This window comes from Catharus ustulatus, chromosome 1 (assembly GCF_009819885.2).
Source record: "Catharus ustulatus isolate bCatUst1 chromosome 1, bCatUst1.pri.v2, whole genome shotgun sequence".
Classification (NCBI taxonomy): domain Eukaryota; kingdom Metazoa; phylum Chordata; class Aves; order Passeriformes; family Turdidae; genus Catharus; species Catharus ustulatus.
The window spans coordinates 111,383,016-111,395,318 of NC_046221.1; the positions used below are offsets into that span (position 1 = coordinate 111,383,016).

General features: G+C 40.9%; 1 protein-coding gene across 1 annotated transcript in view; it reads left to right on the forward strand.

The window, feature by feature from the left end:
• The first annotated feature begins 914 nt into the window (after nt 1-914).
• YES1 (YES proto-oncogene 1, Src family tyrosine kinase) overlaps nt 915-12,303 on the forward strand; it is a 51,183-nt gene continuing 39,794 nt past the window's right edge. Inside the window, exon 1 of the mRNA XM_033063666.2 lies at nt 915-1,237. The gene's annotated coding sequence lies outside the window, so the exon portion shown is untranslated. The remainder of the gene's footprint in view (nt 1,238-12,303) is intronic.

The following is a 12,303-nucleotide window of genomic DNA, read 5'->3' on the forward strand; positions in this document are numbered from 1 at the left end:
TTCTTAAGAATAATCTATATTAGGTAATCATTACTGATCGATACAATTACTCTTTTATGATCAGCCTTTAAAGAAAATAAAGTAGGGAGAGATGTACATTTGACTACTAGACAGTTGGAAACAATAAAAGATAATGCTGAATGAGAATTGCTGATTTGCCTATGTAAACCTCAGTAACTTTGCCTCTTTAGGTTCATTTTTTTTCTGTTCTTTCACTCCTTCCTGCAGTCTGCAGTTCTGAAGGATAAATGCACCTTTTTCCACGAAGCCCACCTTGACACAAACCCGACTTTTTATTTCTTAAAACACGAGACACTGATTTATGGAAACGCGACGAGTGGGAAACCCGTGAAGTAAAATTCCCCGGAGCTGCCGATGCGCAATTTGCAGGCTCGTTCTTTGCCCGGAGTCGGGCGGCAGGTCTGGCCCGCGGTGCCGCCCTGGACATTCCCGAGCTGCGGGCGCTGCTCCCCGCCGGCCGCCGCAGCACCCGCAGGGCCCCACTGGAAACTGAATGTACCCAGCCTAAGCCGTGGCCCACCTGAAGATGCCTAGGCGAGGAGTTTTAAAAGTTATTTTGTTCGCTTTTTACGCCGAAGGGCTCCGCTGCCGGAATCTTTCGCATTCAGCTTCTCCGGCAAGAGAGGCTCACGGAGCACAACCAGCTCGGCAGAGGAGCAGCTCCCCAGATTTAGCCCGCGACCCAAGGCCGGGAGTAGGCGGCCGCGCTCGGGCGAACCGCGGGGCAGGGCAAGCCCCGGCTCCGTGCCCGCCGCCCCCGCGCCGCCCCGCACGCCTCCACCATGTTGTCTCGGTGCGCAGCGGCGCGGAGGAGGGACCGCCGCCGCCAGCCCGGCTCCGCGGGGGCCGCCCGGCTCCTCCCCGCGGCCTCCGGTTCGGGAGCGGAGGCGCTGCCCCGGCCGGGAGACGCGGCGATCCCGGCCCGGAGCGCATGGAGAGAAACGCGGTGCGGAGGAGGGGCCGCGGTGCCCACCGGAGATCCCGGCCATAGGGGCGGGGAGTCTCCTCCTCCTCCTCCTCCTCCTCCTCCTCCCGCAGCGAGGCTCCAGCTCCCCGCACGCACCGGAGCGCTCGGCTCCCTCCTCCTCGTCCCTCCTCCCTTCCCCTCCTCCCCGCTTCCCTCCCCGGGTCGCCGCGGCTCCGGGAGGAGCGGGGGGGCCCCCGCTTCCTTCCCTCCCCCCCTCCTTCTCCCACCCGCCACGCCGAGGAGAGGCAGGTGAGGCCCCGGCCGCGTCCCCGCTCCGCCGCCCCACGGGAGCGGCGGCCGCGATGGCGGCGGCGATGGAGGCGCTAGGCCCCGGCCGCCCGCCCCCGGCCTCGCCCCGCCGCCGCGCCCCGGGGGCGGGGGGCGTCCCGCACCCCCGGCCCCTTCTCCTCTGCAGAAACTTTCTCGGCAACTTTCTCCCGGGCCGGAGCCCCTGCCCGCGGGGCCGACGGATCGGGCGGGCGGGAGCCGGGCTGGGCTGGGCTGGGCGGGCTGCGTGGGGCGAGCTGCGGGCAGTAAGTTTGTGGGGGAGGGCCCGTGCCCCCCGCTCGGCCCGGTTCCCTCCCGGCCCCGGCCCCTGCCCGCCGGGCTGCGCTGGCGCTGCGGGGCGGCTGCCCGTCCCCCGGCGGAGGCGGCGTTCACCGCCCGGGCTGGTGCTCGGCGGGAGCCGCTCCCGGCTCCGCTCCCGGCGCGGGGCCGGAGGATGTAAAAGGGCAAAATTCAGGAGTCGCCTGGAGCTTGACCTGCGCGGTTTTATATTCTATTAATTTTTCTTCCCCCCGCCCTACTGTTCTGGTTTATATCCATTATCGAGCATGGGACGCGACGCCTTTACATTTCTGAGTCATTAATTTAAATGTTCAATTGTCACACTTCATCAAGGCTCCTTGTTTTCCTTACAGTTAAAAAAAAAAAAAAAGTGTTGGACACACACAGGCCCTGTTCCTGCGGAGTCTGTACTTTCTGCTCTGTGTGGACCCGCAAGTTTGATGTGCTTAAAGTTGTGTGCTCAGACCAAGGGCTAGCGTGACTTCTCCAATATTCAGTATTACGAATATGTGAAGTTTATAATACGGTTATTTATTGTATTCATATATGGGCTTCTGCGTGTCTTGTATGCATGTGCGTATAGTACACTTGGCACTGGGAAAATGAGGACAGAAATATTTCTAAAGCTCGTATTGTAAAGGTGTATTGCATGTACCTGCTGGATTTAACCCTAGGCAGAGGTCATTAATTAAAAATTAGATGTTTGGGTTTACTTAAAGTGTCAGAATGTTCCAAAACCAGTTTTGAAACTTGGAGTGTGTTGACAAAGTATATTGGATTTCACTTAATAATTCATAGCTAGCTGAATGATATTTCAGGCAAATTTTGCAAGTGAAATTGATCTTAAATGAGGGGAGCTAAATAAGAAAGTTTCAGAGTCTTTTTCTTTCCTTTTTGGAAAGTAAGATGTTGAAGACCTTATCGTTTACCTTTGGAGTACCTCTGTTGGTAGGTAGTACAGTTCAGCCATAACCATGTTTTCGTAGGCTTCACAGAAGTAAGAATGTTTCCTTTCCAAACAACAAAAAAACTACAAAACCTTGCACTTCCACTCTTACTTCTGATGTGTACCCGTACATTTAGTTATAGGCAGTTCCTACTGAGCATAAGCATAGAGTGGAGGCTATGTGTGTCTTTTGCACAGCCAGGGTCCTGTGGCTAATTTTGGGACAAGGTAGCATCTGTGATGGCAGCAGAAACAGCAGCATGGACAGTGTGCTTTTCCTGAAATTCAGAGAAAAAGATCCAGTGGTACCAGGTGTGGCAGTAGTAGCAGCAATTGCCAGTAAATAATTATTCCACGTGCTTTGTTAGCTTTATTTCTTTAACAGGTGCAGCTCAAATAGATCTAGAATCTTTTTGTGCCTTCAGTTCCTCTAATAACTCTTCTGGCTGTTAAAAGATTTCACATAAACTTGGCAGCAGAGGTCTCCCAGATGAGCAGTTTCTACAAAATTTCTGGAAGTAAGGAAGCCAGGTAGAACGGAGCTTTTAACCTACACACCAGAGAGTTCACAGCAATGCTTACCTCAAGCTGGAAATTGATGCAGGAAATGGGGCCTCCCTGGTTTTGCTGCTTGAAGAACTACTGGTCTGGTTTTCAGTAGTTATTTAATATCTGGACCCCAGTACCATTCTATCTGGAATGAGACTGGTGAGCCCAAGGTAGTTTTAATCTGCATTTTGTATTGTGAAGAGAGATTTTCAAGGAAATATTTGTTACTTAACAACAGTTCTTTGACTACAAAACAAATGAATGGAATTGAAAGTATACTTAAATTGCTGCATTATTTTGAAGTAGCTGAAAAAAATACTTAATACATTTTTGGTGTGCTGCATCCTGTGTAACGGAATTAGTAAAAACTTCACAATATAGGGTTTTTTATCAATATTCACGTGACAGAGCAGGAAACTATTCTTCTGCACCAAAGAAATGCTCTTTATTTTGAGCTTTGCACACTTCTGCAGCTCCTGAAGAATGAAGTCATCACTCTGTTCGGCCCGATAAATCATGGCCGTCATGTGACGGCAATATGAAAGTCTGCGGTGTGGCACAAGTCAGATTATGTGGTCAAAGTTTACTTCATGATCAAACTGACTGCATGGTTTTACTTTTCCATACGCGCTACCTGTGGACCAAAGCTGTATATTTTCAATAGATAATTCCTTGTGTTCAAAACATTAGTTAAAAGAAATGCGTTCTTTCATCCATGTTCCCTACTTGCATCTGACTGTTTAGTCGCATAGTTTCATCACAGTTGGGGTAAGATACCTTGATGTTAATTTAAAAATTGGTGTTAGTCCTAACAAAAATACGACTTTAGGAACGCATCCTTATTCTGCTGTGTTGCATCGAGCAGCCTTTTTCAGGTAGGACGCCTTCTATGCATACATACACAGCCGGTGGTTTCTGTGAAGTCCTCCTGAAAGGTTTCATGCTTCTAGTACTCAAAGTCCTGTACCTGTTGATGGAACATTGATCCATGAGGCAGAATTGCAGTTTCTCTAAGTACTGTAACAGAACCAGGTTAGTTTTTGTCTTAGAGGAGCCGCTTCCAAATACAAGTTGATAACTAAGTCTAAGGATTTATTTGATTTCTCTTCTCCTTGAGCGTGCCAGTAGGAGGCTGTTTGATAGTCATGGATTTTATGATGTGGCAACAACTGTTTTTCATAATTTTTTAAAATAAAAGCTTTTTGGCAGTTGCCATATGGGAACTTCTTTCAATCACTCCAGTTCCTGGCTCCATTTGCACCAGTGATTAGAGCTGTAGGGTTCCAGATTGTTTCATCGATTGCTGGGTTTTGAAGGTAAAACCTGTATGACTTCCCATGTGTATGCTGAGTTTAGTAGGGAAAAAGTAATGTTGAAAAGATACTGTCAACTAATTGTAGGACAAGTTTAGTTTTAGGTTATGAGGGGTCATTCTTAGTGCCTTTTGCACTTATGGGGGTTTATCCTTGATGGTGCGAGTGCATTAAAACAGAAACTGCACTGAAGTAAGTTAGTTATTGAAATGAGTAGGACTGCACCCTTAGGTAAAATTAACATGCACGGCTGATTGCAGGATCAGAGATCAAGATGATAGTAACTTTAGTGCTAGAAATTGAGTAAGTAAACACTATTACTTATGAATGAGTTTTGTTCCCTTTAGATTTAAACACATATCCTTTGAAAATGTAAAGAGTGTCTGGAAACAGGCTGGGAAATGCTCTGTGTTGTCATTTTGTATAGGCACCACATAGACCACTAGGTTTCCTGTTGCGTCCCCTAAGTCAGTGGACCAAAGCCATGCACAGCTGAAATGAAGCCCTAGAGCTGGGCTTCTAGCTAGCCCTGGCTTGTATCCAAGCCCCACAGCTCGGTGGGATACTGCTGTAGGGATCATCACTTACTGCATTTAAGGCTGTGTTGACTGTTGTGGCCAAGACTGGGGTTTAGTTTGGATTTTTCTTGACTGTAGTATTAGGTAATGTTATGGAGCATGGTTGGAGAGTGCTGAGGAAGTAAAATCTTTTTTTTTTTTTTTGCTAACCTGGCTGTGTTTTATCTTTGTATTTTTGGAAGGCAAGTGCTTTTATATTAGTGTTACTTGAGACTTTAATAAGTATCAATATTGACTGTACCTATATCTTAAATGTTTGTGTAAATTTTGAATTCTCATGGTGTTACTGAACATCAAATAATTTGTCTTTCAACTTGTCACTTCAGGGAAATGAAAAACTTTTATGGCTTAAGATGTTTCTGTGTCTTTCTTCACACCAGAAGTGTAGAGTAGTCTGGGAAAAATAAACGATTCTCCCGAAGTGATGAACTCTGTTAGTTGAAATTTTAGGATTATCTAGACCAGGCTTACAAGAGTGAGTAACTTTATTTAACTTTATTGACAGCGAAGTTGAGTAAACACACTCACATAAGTAAATCTTTGTAGATCAGGGCCTTTAACTTTGTTTTGGAGAAACCTTCAGGAGAATTTTGTGGCATTAATCACACGTTTAAACCCAGTCTTTCTATTGGAGGAGTTTGATTTAGTAGGGTTAAGTTCCTTTGCATATGCCCAAAGTACACTCTAGTGTTGCAAAACTGAAGCAGTAGAAGTGTTTTATTCATGATGTGAATTATGGAGTATAAATACAGTCAGGCCTCAGGTATGCTTCCCAGGACTGACAACCCCTGTAGAAAAGAAGGCTGGGAGAGGAGGATGGTGTTGATGTTCCAAATGTTTGCCCATAGTTCAGGCAAACATTTTGATGGTTCGTGAAAACTTCAGAAATAGAAAAAAAGTATCTGGGCTAAAGATTTTGAAATTTTCAACCCTACCTAATGGCCTCACAATTGGAAGAAAAGGCAGTGCTTGTGTGAGGTATTTGAAGAGTAATTAGAGGGTGCTGTGGCTCTCTTGTGTATTGCAATTGTATAGCATTATAACTGTTTTGGCAGTCAGCCAGGAAAGGGAGACTTAAAACAAATTAATAGTGAACAATCCAGTTTTAATAGGTTATTTTAAGTGTGGTTAGATAACAACATTAATATTTATGCTTAAATTGTGACAAAGAAAAAAACAGGTCTCAGTTGTTATGTGTATCTTCTTGCTTTTCAAGAACATTTTATTGGAAACTAAATTCATGACTGATGCTTATAACTACAGAAGAGTAGAAAAACTCTCCAGAATCCTTGTCTCTCTTTATATACTCTTCCTGTTTCTGGTTGGTTTTTACCAGCTCAGCCTGTTCAACAAAAATGCTTTATTTTACCAGTAATTGTACTCCAAAGTCCAGAGGCTGAAAGACTCTACCAAGGACAGCATGACCACAGGCTTTCCTAATTCTTAGACTCCCTTCCTGAGCATCCAGTATTGCCCAGCATTTCAGATGGTGGGGGGCCCATGGTGAACCTCTGGTCTGACTCAGAGATGCTTGGGCTTGATGGACTTCTGGTCTAATTCATAAAAACTGTCTTTTCAATAGGCTTAACGTGGCTCACAGATGAGCAATGCTTTTAAGGTTTTGGTCAAAGTATGCTTCACTGAAAAATGAATATAGAATTAACATCTAGAAAATGTTATTGTTTTTGAAGTGCACATTTATCTGAAACTAGCATTTGTTTGCCGAACGTAGGAAAGAAAACATTATCAAAACTGAGGTTGAGGAAATTTAAAAATAAATACAAAAGTTCTGAATTTCATTGTAAAGTGTTAAAAACAAATCCCCAAGATTAGTCATACATCTTTTTAGTTCTCTTGTACTGCCTTTCTTTTCCTCGATTTTTATCTGCTTTTCTGGAGGTTTGCAGTTTGAGATAAAATCCTTACATTACTGATTCCCAAGCCTAGGTCTTCGGAAGAATATTAACAGAAAAAATATGTAGTGCTTTAGTTAGAAGTTGATCAGACTTAGTCTGTGAGAAACAGAGTTAAGTATGACATTTAGGTCTGAAATTTGTATAAAACAGGGATCTCGAGACATCTTAAAAATTACAGACATGCACCAAGCCTGGTAGCAAAGTTCACATTTTAAAAATCTGTAAAGATACAGTATTTATATTCATGTGAAGATTAAGCAAGGGTGAGATGAAAAGGGAGGAAAGCAAGTGGTTTGTGTACCTTCTTGAGCTGAAAACAGAACATATCAGCAGAACATTTTACGACTTCTGGTGTTTTGTTGATACCTGGTATTTAATGTTTGTGACCAGCTCTCGTTGCTGTATTCTGTTGAAATACTCCACATAGCCGTAGAGATATGAACTTGTAGCAATGCTCTGATGAAGCTGTGAACATACTTAGCATACTTAGTAGTGCATCTTATGAGCTTGTAGGTAATCTCTCCTAATAGAAAATCCTGCAGTACTTCAGTGACAGGTGAACGTGAAAACACAGTTTTTGTTGTCTTTTTCCTAATGCAAATTTGTGCAAGGCTGAAATGAGTTCTGCGGGGCAAAGACCATTCTCTGCTCTGTATGATGACTAGCCCAGGTGGGTTGTGTATAATTCTTAAAAGAAGGCTGTCCCTTACTGAAAGGAGATGGAAGACTTGTAGTTTTCTTGATTGTTTAGGGTTTTTTATCCTAAATCTGAACAGAGCTTCTCTTTGCACATGTTCTTTAACTGAAGCCTACTGAAAGAGCAGTTGTTATAAATCAGACCCAGAAGTCTGTGTAGGCAAATATGTGTTGTCTTGATTTTTTTTTTTTTTCAATCCACTCCATTCAGGATACATTCTTAGTGTCTCAAGTGAAAGTTCTTGGAAGTTTAGTTAGAGCCTAATTTTCAAAATGGGTTCTTTGAGCAACAGATGGCACTTCTCATTCTGCCTGTTCTAAATAAAAAGTATCCAGGTTTTTTCCAGCAGCAATGTAAGTGTGCTCTTTGGCTTCTGAGACATGCAATATGTGGGATTTTTGCCAAAGTATGTTCTTTGGTTTTGTGTTTTTGAGATTCCCCCTGCCATGTATTTTAGAATAGAAGTAGCATTATAGAATGACAAAGCCCTTAAAGCAAAGAGAGGAGGGTGTGTTTGTTTAGCTGATACTGGTGTTAAATATTTGTTTAATGGACAATTAAAGGTTATAATGGCATTGGGCACATCATCTCATCCATACCTAACTGAAAAACATTCACTGGGGAGAGAAAAATAGTATTTTAGTCTTACTGTAGACGGCCATGTTGAATTCAATTTTCATAGTAAAGTTAAATATTCTATTCAGGAACACTTAGAGCATAGAACAAAATACTATTCCTTTTGAAAACAATTACCCATGAAGACAAGAGGAAGGAAAACAAGGGTAATTTCTGAGATGATACTACTAGTCAGATGGAGAAATTTTCTGGAGTAATATTTTTTTTCTCAAACCTGAGAAGAATGTATTAATATTATGTAGTTGATGGGATAAAAAGGGTTATGTGTTTTTGGTGGGTTTTAAGGTTTTTTGTTTTTGTTGGGTTTTTTGTTGTTGTTTTTCTGTGGTTCTGAGTGAGACATAAAAATGTAAGTACAAAATTTTCAGCTTCAGAACAAACAAAAATTAAATGCTAACTGTATATGGCTTTAGAGGGTAGCATGCAATAGTAATGTGAGTACCTTTTTTTTACTTTCAAGTACAATTCTGTACTTAATTTTAAATACAGCTACACACTTAAAACACAATTCATAAATCATAGTGATTGAGGCTATTTAAAGTGATAAGCTTTCAAAATATCTTGCTGAATAATTGCACATTATGTAATTTGCTAAAGATATCCATCTTTTTCGTTTTAGGAATTATTTCTTAGCTTGTACACTGTAGAAACCGTAGAACTGATTGATTCAGGCTATCATGATGTACGTAAAATGAGACAAGTGTTAGTTCATAGATGAAAAATTATTTCCCTGGAAACGTTTGACTTGTTCATGCATAGTAGGTGTATTTAAATATTCTGGAATTCATTTGCATTGGTTATTAAATCTAGGGCTCTTTGATTACCTCCCCTTCCCTTTTCCTTAGGTCTGACATATCATCAGAATACTATTTAAATCTGATGCATACATGGTGAAATCATAGCTAAGTTAATACGTGACATACATTAACAAGCATGATATCTTTATTTTGTATGGCTATTTAAAATTACTATTTTATCTCAGATTTACACTTGGGCTTCTTCGTTCTTTCCCCAAAGAAAGAGCTTGAACGTCACTAGTCAGTAAAATATATTGACTCTACATATTAGGTTTACACTGTTAGCTTTTTGCCAGGGGCATGGATTTTCTGTGTGTATATTTAATGTAATAATAAAGTGTCTTAATAATTCTCTTAAGCTATATACATAATTATTTCAGCAATGAAAGTGTAATTTCTATGCAAGACATTTTTATTTCTTCCTAGTTTGTGTTCAGTGGCATTTGAATGGAAATTCTGATTGAAATTCATATAAATCACCAGTGTTACATTTTAAAGTACAGGTTAATATGTTGCTTCCTAGATAAGGATATAGAGGACAATAATTCTAGTGCAAACCACATTTTGTTTTAAATCTGATAGACTTATTTACAAAAGAGAGCATTAACTTGTGAACAATTTTTGGTCACCACAACCTCCAAGGCATTAGAATGGATAGATCACATACTTCCAAGTTTTCATTTTCTTTGAAAGTAGAAATAAAAATATCTCTCCTCTGTCATTAAAACTTGTCTTCTCTAAATATTTCTAAGATTCTAGTGAATCAGTATCTAGATAACATTGAGGGGTGGCATATTCTTTACACTTGCAACAGCTTATGTTACTTTAGATGTTTGGGTATTCAGGTGGTTATGAATATGTTTTAAAATTCAGTATAGGTTATCCTAAAAGTAAATCTTCTTGGAAATTTGAGTTAAAGAAAATTCTTTCTCCACTTTAAATATTAAAAAAATGCCATCAGATGGGTAACTTACTATTATAACTGTATATGGCATGTAGTCAGTCAGCATATGACTTAATTCAACTTCATAGGTCTGTTGTACTCTATTTTTGCTGTCATAAAAATAGGTAGAAGTAAACATTGATTACTGCATTGTGTGCAATACAGTGTAGCGAGGTAGCCAGGTAATTTATGTGATGGAGTGAAATCATATTTAGGCCATCAGAGTAACCTGCAAAAACTTGTGAACCTGTATATTTATTCCAACTTAAGATGATCTTGAGGCAATCCTGATTGCTCTGATGGAAAATTGAAGTTTGCAAGTGTTGCTGCTGCAGGGTTTCTGCAGTTTGGAAACCACGCCATTAAACTGTTGCTTCTCTTAAAATATTTCCTAGATTTGATGGATTTTTACTTTTCCCTCGAGTTCGCTTGAAACTGAAAGCCAAAGCAGATGCTGATAGTACAGTTGAACAATCAGAATATCTGAATGGGCTCATTCTCTTTAAAAACATTGCCATGTAAAATTACTTCGCACATGCTGTAAGCTTAAATGGAAATTACACTTTTTCCTTTTTAAAAGGCTTGTTTCAGGGTAGTTTGCTTGTTTGTCTGGGGCATTTTTTGACTAATTAGGAACTGGAAAATCTAAACCTGTTTTTATTCACAGATATTTTGGTGCTGCTATTCTAGGATGTGATCCTTTTTCACACTGAAGTCAAATGCGAAATTCCTCTTGACTTCAGGGAGAGCTGGATTAGCTTTATACAAAAGGACTAAATCATCCTCTGGGATAAGTGGAGGCAACTCTATTGAAGTAGACTTCATTAGAGTATAAAATGAAGACAAAAGTGTTGCCTGCCTTAACAGGCAGTGAAATTGGATCTGTTAGCTCAAGCAGCTAGGTTAATTTAGCAGTTGAATCAAACATTTTTACCCTATTTCAATTAGACGGTAGTTATATTAGTTCACTGCATTGAGCAGTGAGTAACACGTGTCACTTAACCTTGACTACAAATATTTTACAGAAACTAGAATTTCTTTATGAACCTCTTCGTGTGGCATAAGAATTATTCTGAGAAAACAAACACTTGGTAAACTTTAAGCAAACTTTTGAGGAGTTTATCCTTAAGTAGATGAAAGGAATCTGTTTAAATTGGTGTTTAAATCTAGGCTTTATATGACACGTTGTGTGAGGTTTGAGGAGCCTTGTTTGTACTTTCAGCCTCAGGCTGGCATCCTGAGTGGCTTTATGTAGTCTTGCTGAGGTGAGAAGTGGGTAATTCATTTGCACCGAAAATTGAACTGGATGTTATCTCATATGTTTGCTGGTGGTGTTTGGAGTAATCCCATTGAGTTCCACAGTAGGCAGTAGTGCCTTTGGCATCTTCCACTAATGCTTTACACAAAGGTATCTGTTTTGTGTACACAAATGAAGAAATAATATTTGACAAATTAACTTAAATGTAGTGATTACTTATGTAATACTCTGCTATACTTCTTGTAAAATGTATCATTTGCATTCCTGCATATCGCATTTTTTGTCTGGTGCTTCTGATATCTGTTGGAATCATGAATTAATTCAACTATCTGTGTGATTATGACCTAAGCACTTTCTGTATGGGTTTCTTATATGTCCTCTTTTGAGATTTCAAAAGGGGAGGGGGTATGGGAGTATTGTAATCTCCTTAGAATATTTGAGAATGAACCCTTAAATGCTGCCCCACATTTCTTTATTAACACTTCAGAGGTGAAATAAAATCCTCTCCCTAGGAAGCTTCACAGAACTCTTAGCTGTTCAGCATACATAACTCTGGAAATAACCCCTCCACAAATAACTGTTGCTGCAATATTTAGCTGGTGTTAAGGGGTTAAGTAGTAAACTGAAATTCTCTGAAACACTTGAGATGCTAAATTTACAAAACAAGACACGAGAACTGTTTCTAGATTAGTCATAGTTAGGAAGCTTATTGAAGCACCGGCATCTTCCTGGATACATCCTGTACTTTTGTGTCTTCAACCCGCTTCATCTATTCTTCATCTATTCACGGTCCTAACTGCTTTTTGGTTTTTAGAAACTCTTGCTGCAACTTCTTTGTGACTAAGATGCATTGTCAATCAGTCCAGTCCTCCCCATGCCAGCCGACTGCCCCCTTAATGCAGCAATTCACTTGGATGAATAGTGCTCATGCTTTAAGGAGACAATTGTCTACCAGAGAGAGTGCCAAGTTGATTTAACTTTGTACGGGTGTGAAAGAGTTTTTAAATGGGTGCTGTCAACTAACATTGGCCCATAACATCGGCAGCTTGAAAATTGTTATAATCTGATTGGGATTACATCAAAATTTGTTCAAAATATTTTAGTCAATCACTGTG